Here is a 5,053-nt window from a genome sequence, read left to right on the forward strand (position 1 = left end):
GGCTGGCCGAACCTTGTTCTACCCGACTGGCTTCTTTATGCTGTCGACGGCTCGCCGCTTGGCAACCCGGAGAGATGACGATCCTGCAGAGTCCACTTTTGTGTTTTGCTTCGGAGCAACAAGCTGAGAGGAGCCAGCGCGCGCGCGAACGCACGCGTACACACACACAGTCCACTTATATGTCTCCCCAGCTGACGTGATGTCAGTGAGAGTCGGCGCTCCGGAGAGGCTGGAGCGCAGCAGCGAGCCTCGGGCTTGGTCCTGGGCCCCGGTCCAAAAGCACTGCCTCATAGTGAGGGGAGTGCACGGGGAGGGCTGGACCGGACCATAAGACCCTGCAGCGGTTTCCGTCTGCCCCATAAACCCAACAAAGGCGACGAACTCCGGCCGACCGCTCAACCTCGAAAGTCATAAACACTTTCCTCCGTTGCATCCCTAAATTTTGCTAAGCTAAGACGAAATGACTTCATTTTTTGTTGTTGAATTTTAGCACGCGTCTGCAAACGGGTTGTGGGAACAGTCTGTCACTTTGTCTGGGATGTAAGAGCAATTTCCTGAGGAGGCCAGACATCTCCACCCATCATATTCTGCAGCAACACTCACAATAATTAGTCCCGTTTAGATGGCAGAACTGGTGGAGAGAGTATAAAAACTACAAGTGAAACTGCAGGGTTGAAGAAACGTTAAGGAGAGGCTCTGATGTAAGAACGTGGACCAGACATCTTCCTTATTACAGCCGTGATTAATATCAATAAGCAAATGTTGCACACCTGACTTAGATAAACAAGTCAGAGGCCCAGTCCCAAATGTCCCCCCTAAGGCCTTAAACCCTGACCCCTTATGGGACTTTCTGACATCAACTGTTAAATGGTTGAGTGCTAGAGGCTGTGCATATAATGCTGATTTATGGAAAGGGTTCATAAAGGGCCCAAAATGTTTGAGATTGAGGCCCAATCTCAATCTCCACACTCACACATTTGCGCTCTCTCCAAAATCGCAGAGTGTTTGAGTCTCTCGCAGATATTTTGAGCACTTTATGAACCCTTTCCATAAGTCAGCACCAGATGCAGACTTTTCCCATGGGAATTACCCACAATTCATAGCAATGTGACATTAAAAACGGTACCAGTGGAAGCATGGAGACGTAAAATGAAAAGGTAAACAAAGAGGAGGGTTACTCAAGGAATACAGATGGAACATGAAAACACATGAAATCAGAGGATATTTATAGATTTATGCATCACTCATTTCATTTTGTCATTGAATGGTAACGTGCTACGTTGCAGCAAAGTGCTGTCCCATTCATATTTACACCATTTCAAACCCTCACAGTCTCTCACTATCAACCATTTAACGGGTGAAGTCAGTGAGTCCTTGAGGGTTCAGGGTTTGAGGCCTTAGGGGGGGACATTGGGACTGGCCCTGAGAATCCCAAGACAAGCGATGTAGGGAGGAGAAGATGGAACAGCTCTCGGCGGGTAACAACATCCTAACGTTTTGTTTACTTGACCCCAATTTCCAAGAACGCCCGAGTGTCCTCAGTCCCAGTGGTGGTGTTTTATTGTCTCATAGGATGCAGACATATATAAGGTTAGACGAGCAGGCTGGTTGTTCTTCTTCTTTTTTTTTAAATCAATAAATCCCAAACACGGCAAGGACAGTAAATGAGTGACGCTTTCCGGCTCATCGACTTGTTATTGAGGAGGCAGTGGAGAGCTGCTCAGACAGTGACACGCTGTTACGGTTGGTTCCAGAACTATATGTTCTCAGTCACCCAACGCCATACACAAACAAATTATAAGCAAAAGCGATGGTGCCCGTCGTGCGTCTAATTGCATCTGTGCATGCAGCGATGCATGCAGGTGTATAACTCTGGAAATGAGCATGTATCGGTTACCACGCCTGTGCAGGCAGTGGACTGGCCATACTGAGCAGTGGCAGCTGGGACATTGCAGGGTCTTAAATAAAGATGACTAAAAAGGCACTGTAAGCAATGTTCAAATCCATCCGGGCACGAACGGGCCGTGTATGTGCTGTACTCTCAAAGAAATAGTTCCGCGTTTTATTCACCTTGCTCTCAAAACTCAGATACCTTGTTGGAGTTTTACCCACATCCTCACTAAACTCTTGTTTCCAGGGTAATTGAAATGCTCGCTTGCACTTCAGCTCATAAACTCGATCTTTACCCGCCGCCAGGTTTATCCCAAGTTCCCGATCAGTACTGTGCATGTGCAACTCTCAACATAAATGAGAGGAAAGGGCTCAAGTTTACCTTATTTATAGAGCACATTTAAAAACAACAAAAGTTGACCAACTAGAAGGCTCACTCCTTTAAATATTTCCATCATAAGCTCTGAAAAAATTTAAAACAATGTCTTTAATTCCTTTTCTTCTGGCAACTCAATTACTAGATTCCTTTTAATCTTTGGAAAATAAATCCCAAGCTGTCTGTGATTGGCAGTGAACCTTCTGACACACTCTTTATCTTGACTACAATACACATTCTAAGCTTATGAATATACACTGGGGGCTGTTATGAGAAAAATGATGTACAGAGTTAAACCAGAAATAATACTGACAGAGCAAATGTGCTGTTCGAAGTTCATTCTTTAGCGTGTAGCAAAGGCTCTAACAGGATTAAATACTATTGATGCTGTAATCCACCACTCCTTGCAAGCACTGGGTGGATTTATTTCTGGAAAACAGGATTCATCACCAGAGACCCATTCTGAAGGTATATAGATGGAGCACAGCCAGCTACCCGTGATAAACACGGACAGATGTGCGAGGCCACAGCCGCCTGGAGCAACAGTGACCGAGACAGCCAAACATATGGTGGGCACAAGCCGCTGCTGCTCACACACACGATCGCCACGTATTCTGGTCCACACAATGTTCATTAATACAGGCTTTGTGGTGCATCTGGCAGCACAGTATTTCTGAGTTGAGCTCACATGCAGTCGTAAAAACATTATTTTTAAATAGCTGCCAACATTCCACTTGAATGATTTATTTATTGCATTTAGAAATAAGCAATTAACATTAAATTAAAAGTATGATTTTTTTATATCACTGAACTGACTTGAATATAGTCTTTGCAGTGTAAGGAAACAACAAAAATAGTGGTCAGATTTCAATGTAAGGGCATGCAGGCATTGTCTCTTGAGCCACGCACATTTCAAGCGAACTGACACACACACACACACACACACACACACACACACACACACACACACACACACACACACACACGTATGCCAAATGCCTTCAGGCGGAAGATAATCCCAGTTGATTTCCACGCTCCATACTGGAGGTTTTGGCGGGGTGAAGATGTGGGAAGAAGCACGGCCTCGGCTAGGATCAATCTGTGGGAGTCTGCGCTCAGAGAGGGCATCCCATGGGAAAGTGGGAATTAACTGTCTGCTCTGGCTCTGAGAGACGCACAATAAGCACTGTCTGATCCTCAAGTTGTCCGTTCACAAGTGTCCATGCCTCAGTGCTCTCTTGTACTGATAATATATGTGTATCAGCATGCACACCATAAAAACCCTCATCAACTGATTTCAGTTGAACGTGTAACTCTAAAGTGGTGACTGTCAACACGTGTTTAAAGCTGTGAATTGAAACACAAATACATTGTTATGTTTAGGATGAGATCATGCTTTGGGTTAAAACAAAATTGTAGTTTGTTAGGTTACTTATAGACTACGTGTCTAAATGAAGTTCGTAAATTAAAATTAGTTCACGTTGGCTTTTGGTGTCGTGATGGAAACACAAACAGTGGTCTCCTCGGTGAAAATCCTGTGTGTGTTTGACCCGTCTATCAACCCGGACCTTCTTCCTATACGCGGACATTGTCGCTCTTTGTACTACGTCGCCTAGCATCGTCCTTTGCTCCAATTATATTACTACATGGCCATCTTTGTGGTGGTGGTGGGGAGGGAACGGTCTCTAGCTGACAGGGGGGAACTGTCTCTAGCTAACAGGGGGGAACTGTCTATAGCTAACCTGTTTACTCATCCACAAGACACGTAGCAACACACATTAGCACTCATTTGGAGTTGGATCTTTGTACATTATGCAAATGTAAGTCCAATATTCACTCTTCTATTTGATCTGGTTTGGTCTTCACCAGCTCTTGGGAGAGATATCCCCGCTATGCTCACCAGCTAGTTGCTAACTTTGTCTTGGTGCTGGCTGGTGTCTGTAGGACGGAGGGAAACTGATAGTCAAGTGATAATTATCTGTGGGTTTGTCACTACAACCCATTTCACATTAGTCATATCATTTGATTCATTGTTCGTTTTTTAAATATTGATGATAGCAGCTTTACGCTTTGCACATTAACTAATTACCATAATACTTAATGTGCTTTGCCTTCACACTGACAATTCCACAACTAAACGCTCCAACTCTGAAGCCAAACCCGCTGTGTTGTCACATTTTGGAGCATAACAATGGGGGGCTTTTCTTAGTAATATCTCTACACCGGCAGCGTTCATTGTCAGTATACATGGCTGCTGTCTCCGTTCTCTCTCTGTCTCTGGCACCACAGCTGTAAACACCATGACCTCACACTGCAGTCCGTCACCCCCATCTGATGTCACTAGAGTGTTACTCCATTTCTCATGTGCTGCACACAAGACTGTGCTCACTTAAAGGCTCATTCTTTTAAAGCTGTTGTTATACTCCCCCCCCCCCCCCCCCCCCTCCTTGGCAGAGCACAATCCACTGTTGTAGGAGTGCGGCGGTGGCTGACATACTTATTGTTTGTGCTGCAGTGCTCCTTTGCAGCCAGCAGATGGGGAGATCGAGTGTCTCGCGCAACCCTCAGGGACTAAAAAGGGGAAACACATTTAGTGCTGATAATTGTTTGGTAAATTATTCTGTCTGGAGGGGTTTCCTATTATCTTTATGCCAATGTCATGCCCTTTCTCCCTAATATAAGGGCATTCTACTTGTGATGCCTGGATTGAAAGTTGTCATAGGAATACTGACAGGCAGGCTGTTACAATTTGGCCCACTGCTTTGTTCAGTCCCAGAAGTTCGATAT

This window comes from Taurulus bubalis (genome assembly GCF_910589615.1).
Source record: "Taurulus bubalis genome assembly, chromosome: 5".
In the NCBI taxonomy this organism is placed as follows: domain Eukaryota; kingdom Metazoa; phylum Chordata; class Actinopteri; order Perciformes; family Cottidae; genus Taurulus; species Taurulus bubalis.